The sequence below is a fragment of the Stegodyphus dumicola genome, chromosome X2 (assembly GCF_044657685.1).
Source record: "Stegodyphus dumicola isolate Sdum_Otavi_A_Nest chromosome X2, ASM4465768v1".
Classification (NCBI taxonomy): Eukaryota; Metazoa; Arthropoda; class Arachnida; order Araneae; family Eresidae; genus Stegodyphus; species Stegodyphus dumicola.
In genome coordinates, this window is record NC_140781.1 from 147,969,174 (window position 1) to 147,980,813 (window position 11,640).

Below are 11,640 nucleotides of genomic sequence, written 5' to 3' on the forward strand. Positions count from 1 at the left end.
AATGCGACACGAAAAATTACAAATTATGATCAGAACAAGAGAGTTATAATAAAACATTGGTATAACAAATACATTTGTTAATGGAAAAAAACATCACAGAATTGCACAAACTAGGCATTGTGCACTGCCTTGACTTTCTTTATCCATGAACACGTTGACCTATTTTCACTTAAAAAATCACCAGAGAATTGCAGAAACTTGGCATTGTTCACTCCCTTGACTTTATTTACTGACTGAGTATATTTACGGATGTACAGAACATTCAACTACTCAGCAATCAACATAAATGAAACAACAACTTGGCAATAAATGAAACAACATCTTCGCAATAATACAAGGGGTACCCTTCAGTCTACTCTAACCGATGCTTTATATAATTGCCTGTACTTCTGATGAAATGATATTGTAGCTTTTGCTTACAATATTTTATCAATAATTATTTTCTTTTCTATTAAGAGCATGTATAGTCCTCACTGTACCTTTATTTACCTCATCTTTATGATATGCATTGCTATGCTTAATTTGACATCTGCTTTCTATTTTAAATATTTTTCTTCCTCTTTTTTTTTTTTTTTTTTTTTTTTCCCAACTCCTTAAAGGATGGGTCTTTGGGAGGAAAAATTAATGTCTCCTAAAGTGTCATGTGCTGTTCTCAAAGTGGGCCATTCTTTTTTTTCCTGCTTTTTTATTTTCAGCTTTCTTGAAGATAATCTTTTTAGCTCAAAGGGGCAATTTGCCCAGAAAGGCTATTAATTTTGTTTTGGCATTTTGCGTTGATTCATTATAAATGGTGAATCACTTTTTCAATTGTTGCCACCAAATATTAGAGTTTTATATTTAAAGAAGTTAAATAATGAAGAATCTGCATAAATGTATGTATGTTTCTCACGTTGTGATAAAACAACTGTGTTTAGGGCCATCAAATTTTGAATAATGTATGTCTCCATTAGAATATGGGCATCTGGAAGCCCTAATTTGGAATTTGTTTTATTATCTATTTCATATCTTGTAACGCATTTATAAGTCTTTGATTAAGAAACTCTATGATTTCAAAGTGAGCAATAGCAACTCTGTATGGGAGGAGGGAACATTTTTATCTCCAATGTGCGAGACTGTGTACTGGGAATTCGAAAGACATGCTCTTTTAAATATTTGTGATATTGCTGTTGAATTGAATTTTATGATTTAAGTGTGAAGAACATGATATTTAATAAATAAAGATAACACAAAATGTTAAAAAAAAAAAAAAAAAAACCTCAGGGCATAATATAAAATTTGAAAGCTTTCAGTTTATTTATTTATTTATTTTCAAAAAGTAGTCAATGGTCGATCATGTTCAGATAAATGACTTGGTGGTTTCACAAAATGAAATTTGCTGTCTGGTTCCGAAACGAAAAGTAAAACAGATCTGATGAATTGGAAACGGATGAGTAATTACACGAGATGTCAAATTCACTCAAAAAGTTGCACTAAATGTATTTAATATGATACATAATTTGCTATTTTTATTTTCTTTTATATGAATTGTTGATAAATTATGATTAGTCATGTATACTTCAGATTGAAACTACTTTGTAAAATCAGGTAAGGTATGAGGATTGAATATTAAAATTATCGTACACAAACTTAAGAGCGTATTTCATTTCTTAAATGAGTTGAATGAAAAATTTAAATGGGTGAATTATCTGTTTTCTTGGTACATTCACTCTGCTAAAACAGATTACAATATTTGGATTTTATTTTTGCCTTGTGATTTGGTGCAGTTTTTTTAATCAAATCAATTAAATTACTACAAAAATTCAAGAGGGAGTCATACAGTGAGCTATAGTAAAATGAAATTAATAAATATACAGATATTACATGATTTGTAAGTTTTAAAATGTTTTATTCTGTAACATATTACAGATAAAAAATGATTACTACATGAAATGAAATAAAAGTTCATCAAATTTGACATAATACCATAAAGGTCATTGTGTGTTCCTGTTGGTACAGGACACATATCGACCGGGTATCACAATTCTATTCACAAACATAGTAAAATTTCCCTGCTGATGGTCATCAAAGGAGCTATAATGCAGTCTTGGAGTTTTGATATTATTAGCAATAGGAGCATATAAATATAGTCTAAAGCACATTCCAAAAGCAAAAGATTACGGAGTGTATGGTCAATGATCTCATGGTCATCTGAACAACATTGAGTCATCTGAACAACATTGAGTCATCTTCTGATATTGATCAATCCAAAAAAAAGATAGAAATTTATTATTAGGTAATACAACAGTTTTCAGAGAGGAAATGTGTATTTTTCTGAATCATATTTCATTTAGAGAAATAACAACTATAACGTATTAAAATCTGACATACCTTTTACAGTGTTTCTGTAGAAAAAAAGGACCCATGTACCTTTATCAGTGAAATGGCATATAAAATGTTCAAGTAAATATAATTTCTATTCAGTAACAGCATGACAATTTTCCATGTCCAGTACACAAACGTACCTATCCAACAAATGCTTCACCACTAGATAGTGGAAGAATTGTCTTCCATGCATACGATTGCAAAATTTATATTGCAGCATCTGTAAATAATATGGTTTTAGTTGTAATCAACATTGCAAAATCTTCCCTATGTTTGGTTATAGAACACATATTTGCTACTAATGTAATTTGTAGACCTATCCTGTTTGTGGATTACATGCAGTGGTGAGCTATGAAAAACTTGACAAAGAGTTTGCATTTTATTCTATATAAACAACTTATGCAATTCTAATGAACTGTTATATTTTTTACAAAAACAGAAAATACTAATAATTGTATATGAATGAGAAAAACGTAATATCTTTTACCAATAAATCACAAAATATCAATTTTTAAATATTTCAATATGTTTACCATTACCAGTCTCAGGTTAATCTCATTGATTTTGGAGGGTTAATCTCATTGATTGGTGATAAAATGCATATAATGTATCAAGAAATATTTCAAAATGATTTCTTTAATGGTTTTGCTTACTGAATCTTGTGATACTACTGTAAATAAGAAGCTAAGCAGTATACAGTAATAAATTACAATATTAAGAAAAATATCTAAAAGTTTGATTACAGCTACTTTTTTTCCTTCTTAATGTCACACCAGCTGTATGTGAACAAACTGCAATTAAATCTTTCTTCAAATACGAGTAGTTTTAAAAAAATAGGTATGAATGTTAACCACATACATGCATGTGTAGATTCAGCAGCAGCATTTTCTGAGTCTAAACAAAAAGAATAAGTTGTATCTATTATAGCTTAGATATAAATTTAATAAGGGGCTAATGCAAGTTTCCTATAGCTCAGGTACTAATTTATATGTGAAACTAAATTTTTGCACTGTTTCATTGGAAATGACTGGCCATCTGGGGTTCTTGCCTTTATATAAGTAGCCAGTGTTCTTGAACTGTCAATACCATCATAGGATACTCTGCAGGCTTAGAGTCATAGGATGCTTTGTGTACACTGGTGTGCAAAAATTAAGGACGAAGTTGAAAAATTAGCATATCAGCTGAACGAAGAGGCAGAGCGGACAGAAAGACCAATCAGGAGATTAAGTAAGGTGATGTATGGTAGCACATGCGCAGATATGCAGGTAGACGTAATGGGGAAGTGTCTGAGTATTATACAGCATGTTGTCGGTGTAAGATCAGTATTTCTGGCAAAGAGATTGCACGCCGTATAGCAGTTAAAATCACACCGAGTTGCTGCCTCAGCGAGAAATGGCGAATAATCAATCTGTTAGACGACATCTGGATGCTTTTACCCGAGGTCGAATCATTGGGAAGTTGGAGGAAGGCCGCAGTGTGACAAGTGTGGCTGCAGAGTTCGGAATTGCTCACAGCATCGTTTCACGACTTTGGAGACAATTTCAAACTACAAGAACAGCTAGCTATCCGGGGGTTTAGTAGTGGTCGTCCACGAGGAGCCACACCCGCAGATGACCGGTATATTGCCTTACAGGCCAGAAGAAACAAGCAGGAGCTTATATAATTAAACAGGAGGCTCTTAGCTGTCCCCTGTTGTGTCAGTCGGTTGGTCACTAGTCCTTGGTATCAGTGGTTTCGGGTGTTTCCGCTTTTTGGAAAGCTTACTGTGGGGCTTCAGATTGCGTATAAAGTCAGTTCACCCTGTCGCAGGAATTTGCATCCCTATGTTGGACTCTGTGGTGGGCTGGGCTGCTGCCGGGGCTGAATCTTTTATTTCACTAAATATGGCTTCTAATACACAAACAAATGAACAAAATGAAAATTGTCCTATTTCTATAAAAGTTAAGACAAATGCAAATTCTGACAAGAATAAAAAATAAACTGCAGTTTCTGATAATTAGTAATCCATCAGGAAATCTTCAGAAAGTGACACTGTTTTTAATGTGTGTGTGTGTGTGTGTGTAAGAACGCTAAGTTCTGCAGCCAACAACCTGATAGGCAGATCATCACCTGCGTACCTGAGACAGACAAGGATAGACACTATGCGAAGGTGGAGGCTATCGACTTCCGATTTTGTTCTGATTCCGTGAGGGCAAGAAGTGACTGTATAAAAAAATGAAAAATTTCCTTGTGTTTATCTAGCGCGAGGAGCCGCTAAACAACTGTTATATCTCTATTTAGTCTGTTAACTTTTATCCGTAATTAAATAAATGCTCTGTGACGTGGAAAACATTCCAATTTTCACTCAAAATTTTTTTAAGGCTAGAAGTTTTCAAGTTAGAATTGGCTCTGTTTTTTTTTTTTTTTTTTTTTTTTTTTTTATAACTTTGAACAAGACGAGGTTTGCTCATAGGTGTGTTTTGAGTGTTATCTTAATCACGCTAAAAATAAACCGTATCTTAAAGGAACTTCCTCTTACTGTTTCAGGATAATTGTACATTGACAATCTTCAAGTTACCAAGGGGCAGATATGAGATATGTGGAGAGGCAATTACGGATCACTATTAATAAGATCCAGATATAGTCAAAGAAAAATGGATTTGCGTCTTCAAAACGGAAGGCTGTCACAAGCACTTTTGCAGAAAGGGAAATCTGCATCCTGAGATTTAACTTGAAGGGTCATTAATTCCAACTACGCCCGAAGGGAAATTCCTAGGAGTGATTGTTCAATCGGAAACTTACTTTCCTTCCACGAATGATGTACCTGAGGAAGAAACGTTTCAGAACTTTTACCTTCTCAAAGGTCCTGGCGAACACCTTTTGGGGTGCAGAGGATGGGATCATTGTCCGCATATATAGGCCATTCATCCGCTCTAGACTGGACTCCCGATAAAACGTGATTAGGTCTTTGTTTGTACCTTACTTCAACCCATATTATTACTCTCAACACATTTTATTATTCTAGTGTTAGCGCATTTATATACTTTGCATATAATTTTCAATCCTCATCGCTAGAATACAGTGTCTTAATCTAGATACTAATCTAAGTCGCGCAAAAGCGTTTATCCTTCTATTTCTAGCCAAAGGCCTCAGAGCACAACGCCAACTAGAGGTCAAAACTCCTAGTGGTTGATGCCTCAAGAGCCACCAGGGATGTCTAGACTGGCTCAGAAGTTAATGATTCGGTAGAGACTTCTGTATTATTGAAACTTGATTCGATTCATGATTGAGCTCTGCGGATTTGCCCTAGAGCCTTTAGAATATCTCCTGTATGAAAACAGTATATTTATTGCTTAGAATCATCGTTTAAATTAAAACGTGAACAATTGACCCTTCATCACTAGTTTCGTATAATGTCGCAACCTAAACATCCTTGTCTGAGTACTCTTGATGACTGCTATAGCTTATTATTTGCAGCACGGCCTCTCTGCATTCCTACGTTCCCTGCAAGAGCTGAGCCTTTGATAGAAAAATATTCAGTGCTTGATGTGAATAACCGTGCCCCGAGCAGAATGACGTGATATCCTACCGTGAGATGGTCCAGAAATTCGGCTCATAGAAACTTTTACGATTATGATAACAGAAACACGAACGAGTTAGCTTACAAATAGCTTTTCTATGAACAAGGAACGAACACTGCAATTACATTCCAATATACATTAATGGCAACAAAACAGCAGGTCATGTGGAAGCATCATTTGCGTTTCGACGTCACGTAGAGAAAAGAAGGCTGCAATGTGCTTGCTGACTATTTAAAGCTGAAGTAACTTGAATGTATCGGTATTACAATACATTCAAGTTACTTCGTATATTTACTTTGATACTTACGTATCGGTATTACGAACTTAAATAATTCGGTGTATGACGCTGTTAAATATTCATCTAAGCCAAAAAAAGTTTATAAAGTTATTTCTCCGGCCTTTCTATCATTCCTTGGTTTGAGTCCCGGCTAGAGAATTGCTCATTTTCCTTGTCTCTTGCTTCGAAATAACCTAATGTCTGTACAACTTACACCGATTTGTTAAGTGCACAAAAAGCTTTTCAAAGTTTCTCTAGACCCAGAAACCGATGGTGACAGAAGTGTTATTGACTACCTGAAAACTTAATAAGCCGTGAGTATGAGATCCTTTACTGCTGGGTTCTTGGACACATACAGATAACGGGTAACGAACTGGCAGATATCACAGCAAAATCTGCCGTGGGACTGTTTAAATCAGCTTGTTACTTTGAGAAATATTAAAGTGATTATCAAGGGTAAAATCCTGAGTCTATGGCAAGGACCTGCAAATGAATAATAAAATTAGAAGCATAATGCCTAGAATTAAATATTGGGAATCAGAGTAGGAGGAAGTCATTTGAACCTGTCTGACAAACGATCACTTCCAAATTACGCACAATTATCTCTTAAAAGCGGATAGTGAACCAGTATATTCCAGTTGTAATATTAATCTGTCCTATATGACTGGCGGGTGGCGATTGGCCTCCCGAGGACAAATGTCCAAAACCGGCTGGAAACCACTGTAGGCGGTGTGAACCGTGCGCTTGAGATCGTCGTAGGCAGTGGCGGAAGGCAGGAGACCTGGCGTTTGATCGATGGGCGGGGGACTGTGGGAATGGCTTTAGGCTTGCCTGCTTGCGTCTCCCACAGCTTAGCGTCAGCCTCCTCGTGGTCCCGCTGGAAACTATGCTGTGCCTTGGTCCAAGCCTTTGCTCGTATAGGCTAATGACGCTAAGCAACCAATCCCAGGGGATCGACTGGTGGGAATTTCCGGAACCGACCATTTATGGGAGGAGACCCGGGGTTCTCCCAGACCACTGGCTGGACTTGTGTCCTGCCAGCTTCGATTTGTTGGGTAAATAATCAGACTTCACAGGACTAGAACCACAGGTCCATCCTATGGTAGGCGCGGGCTTGGCAGGGACCGTACTGGTACTGTCGTATCCGTTGCCTTTGCTGTGGGGGCGCTCTCATGTAGATTTTGAGTGCTGTGCCGAGGGGGGGGGGACGGCTCCCCGCGTAGCCCTCAGTGTGATGGATTATGGCGATGAACATGAGAAGTCCCTGCGGGCTGTTCGGTGGGTTGGCGCCCCGCCAGCGCAGTCAACTGAGGAAGGCCTCTGTATCATGTTAAGGCGCTCTAGAAGCAGCCAGGTAATGTTGCCCGAATCGGAGTTAATGTTCTGTATGACAGATTTTGTTAGAAATGCTCACGTTTTGATAGACTTCAGGAAATACTATTTCACTTTTTCAGGTACTTCTCTCGACTTTTAATTGGAAAACCAATCGGGTCTCACGAAAATTTCCTGCCACCGCAAATATCGTTTGAGCAAATAGTTCGCGTTGACGTGTTGAATCATATTTTGTCAAACAATTTTTGGCGTTTGAAAGGAAGAGACTTGCTTTGGAACACTATATTGTGAAATTTGTAAAAAAAAAATATCATTATTATTATGTACAAGATGTCTGAAATGGAACTATCACGCTACGAGATTTAAACTATCATTTACTTCCAGTTTTATTACAAAAAGTCAGCTACAGAATGTCACCAAATCGTGTGTATAGCTTTAGGTGTGTGTGTGACTATGGCAAAGCCTCGAGGGCTATCTGCCTAAGGGGAGGAATGCCTTCGTGGAGGACTTTCTAAGGGAAACTGTCTCGTAAACATGTTACACATGGGGAAAACCACGAAAACACCCATGCAGTCAGCCCATTCGCGGGATTCGAACCTCATATAGCTTTAGGTACTACTAATGTTTGACATTGTTAAGGTCAGTGCCGGATTTATGTATAAGGTGAACATAGCTTAGGGCCCTCCGAAATATTGTAGCATATCCCATATAAAAAAAATTGACTGATATCCCTCATAAAGGGCCCCATATTTCAAATAGCTTAGGCTCTCGTCAAATCTAAATCTGGTGCTGGTGAAGGTTTGGTATCGAAATTTCAAAAACAAGCATTACGACATTCAAGAGGCAGAGCATTCGAGTCGGCCTACTGATGTTGATGAGGTCCGCCTGCGAGAGTATGTGGAAGAAGTGCAGTATGCAACCAATTGAGAGCTTGTTAATGAGTTAGTGCCATGTCCATTGATCGCAGTATGCATCTCATACACTTGACGTTAAAGTTGAATCGCTGGGTGCCACATGAGATGATTCAAGCAGATAAGAACGGACGTGTTTGGGCCTGCACTAATCTGCTCGAATATCAACGCAAGGATAAAATTCTGTACCGGATCATCACTTGTCATGAAAAGTGGACTTCAACAACACAGGCCAAAAAGAGGGGTTGGTCTGCACCCGACGAGCCCATCGGCAGCATCGCAAAGGGCAATTTGGCTAACAAAAAGATAATGCTTTGTATCTGATGGGATTGCCGGGGTATTATCTGCAATATGTATCTGGAAAAAGATAAAGAGCGAGATGCTAGTCTGTGTTGACGCTGCTATTAAGGGCAAACGTTGAATTGAGTTCCGGAGCAAAGAGGTAATGTTCCATCAAGATAGTACAAGACCACATGTGTTTGCTTTCACTGACTGGACTCTGTAAGGACTCGAATGGAATCTTTTGTCACACACCCCATATAGCCCTGACATTGCTGCTTCGGATTTCTACCTTTTTTCACATCTGCAGTTACATCTTGCTGGTGCTATCTTCCATTCGGTACAGGACGTCTGAAATGAGGGTGATGTTTTTTGGATTCTTGGCCAACAAGTTTCTATGCCGAAAAACTACCAAAACTTTGGCAGAAAATCATAGATTTGGGAAGTGATTACTGCCCGCACTAAAGGTACTGGTTTCATGTTTTCTCCCTAACTTTAATGAAAACAATAAACAGATATTAATCCATTTAAGTTTTTAAGGGAGACTGGGTTTTATTCCTTAATCTGAAGTGGTTGTAAAGCGTTTTAATGTACTTTAATAATTAGAGATTTTACTTGGCTTTATATTTTATTTGATCTTGTGAATTTTATGCATCCCTTTACATCACGGTTTTACTATGAGGCGTTTCATTATTTTGTTGCTTTTATGTTGTTTTGCATTTTTCTCATTACATAATGCATTTTCAACATGTGTTAGCTGATTTTTATAATTTCATACCATTTCTAAAGGAGAGAATAGATTATCATGCTTTTGGCCCATTATAGTCATGTGCCAAAATATCCACCAACTAACCAACAGTATATAGTCATAAACAGACCTAAAATTGTATAAGCTTGGTTTTTTGAGATGAATCATAATTCTAGACGGAGCGCACCGGAGTCCTAAATAAGAACGCTCCGGCACTTCTATGTAACTGAACAATAATTTCAGTAGAAATATGGTCTCGAAAATTTTATTTTTAGCAATAAAATTATATTAAAAATTGCTTATTAAATTTTAATTCATCTCTGTACATTTCAGTGCTGGTTTAAGCTCATTTCCGGCGCTGTGCGCAGAGGATCTAGGGGGCCCCTTGGCACTGGCAGATCCAAGGAGGAGCGATAACAAATGAAACAAAATTTTAATTTTTATTGTAAAAATATATATAAAAATAAACAGTATTCTTAAAAAAAAAAATAATAATAATTATACCAGCATTTGCTATGACTACACATAAAGCACAAGGACAATCATTCAAAAAAGTGTAGGTATACACTTAGCTGAACCTTTTGTCACATTAAGTAGAGTAAGAAATAGATACAATTTAAAAATCGCATTGCCCGTAGATTCAAAAGAACATATTACAAATGTAGTTTACAAGGAGTTATTGTAACCAGATTAAAAGAAGCAATACTTTTATGAAATATATATACTTAAAAAAAACTTTTAAAGATGAATACTATAAAATCCATTCTCAGAACGGGTAGCTCTGCTAGTACTACTACTAATAATTTACCTTATTCACTACTATCTGCTATCTTGCAAACCAGTACAGTAATCTATCGTTTTGTTTTTCTGGCAGTCCACACTCCATTATTTATTTATAATGTTTGTGTCGTGTTACATATTTGGTAAGGTACTGTCTGTAGTCTAATTCATCTGCCTGCTTCCTGATGTAAGACTCATTATAGTTGTCATCCCACTCTTACCACCCGGAGCCGCAAATTTGATATAGACAAATAATATGGACATGGATGTGCAGGTGAGAGGCGTGGATTATTTCCACAAAACTATTTATAGTTTTTCTATCGAAGTTTATAACCAAAAATTCTGGTTGGGTCCAGCTTATCCAGGCTATTTTATATTATTATTATAACTACTTAGGTTTTTAAATTATTAAAGTTTCTCATAGCCATTTTATTTATTTATTTACTTTTGTTCCTCTTTCCTGATGGTCTTGCATAGGGCTTCGGCATTTTAGAAACTAAACCCTGGTCATAAAAGACAAAAAACAAAAACATAGCACCAAAATGTATCAGATTTTGCAGATGAATTAAGGCTGTTTTCCCCAATATTTCAATAAATTATCAGCAGCTGTCTAACTATACTACATTACAAATAAGAAAATAATTTGGGAAACTTTTCCTCCGGTGCGTATCAGTGCATCCCAATATATAAAGCCTCAGAAGAATGCAGTTTTGTGAAGCCAATAAAAAAATATTCACGATTTTCAACAAATGATGGAAAACTAACAGTTCTTTCAAAAAATAATAGCATAGGAAAATGAGTAATTAGTTAAGGCATTTTCTGCTCTAAAAACAAGAAAATTAATTAATTTAGGAGGAAAATTATGCAAAGAGAAAGGAAAGAAATAAAAGGAAAAATTATGTACCATTTGTGAATGAACAAGACAGATTTTAATGCAAATTGATCAAAAGCATGTATTGTGATTTGCTAGATTATACATAAAGTATGCCAGACATTTTGAGATTTATTAATTCCTACAAATATTTTCCATTAGATGCTATTTCACTACCTTGTTGTAGAACAGCAATTTGCAACTGGAAAGCAGGGAAATGTGATTAGTTGCAGCTGTTCAGCCACATACCAGCAAGCCATCATTGTACCTTTTACACGAATTAGATGACTGGCTATTAATATCATATTGATCACCAATACGACATTCGACAGTTGCAACAGGATTCACTTTTTCTTCATAACTAGACTCGGACATTGCGACTCTTGTTTAGTACAACAAAAATTATTCCTTACTTAATAATGTCCTGAGCCATTCATTTCATTACACCAAGAATCTTAGCACCTTCACATTAATCCAATCTCTCTTGTCAGAACAGCTGTTACCAAAGGGTTTTCAAAGAT

At 36.3% G+C, this 11,640-nt stretch overlaps 1 long non-coding RNA gene across 1 annotated transcript; it reads right to left on the reverse strand.

The window, feature by feature from the left end:
• Nucleotides 1-1,864: 1,864 nt before the first annotated feature.
• LOC118202615 (uncharacterized) lies at nt 1,865-5,632 on the reverse strand. The gene is made up of 2 exons (XR_004760418.2): nt 2,368-5,632; nt 1,865-2,228 (listed from the first exon to the last, which is right to left on the reverse strand). It is a non-coding gene; the product is annotated as an uncharacterized LOC118202615 (long non-coding RNA).
• Nucleotides 5,633-11,640: the final 6,008 nt, after the last annotated feature.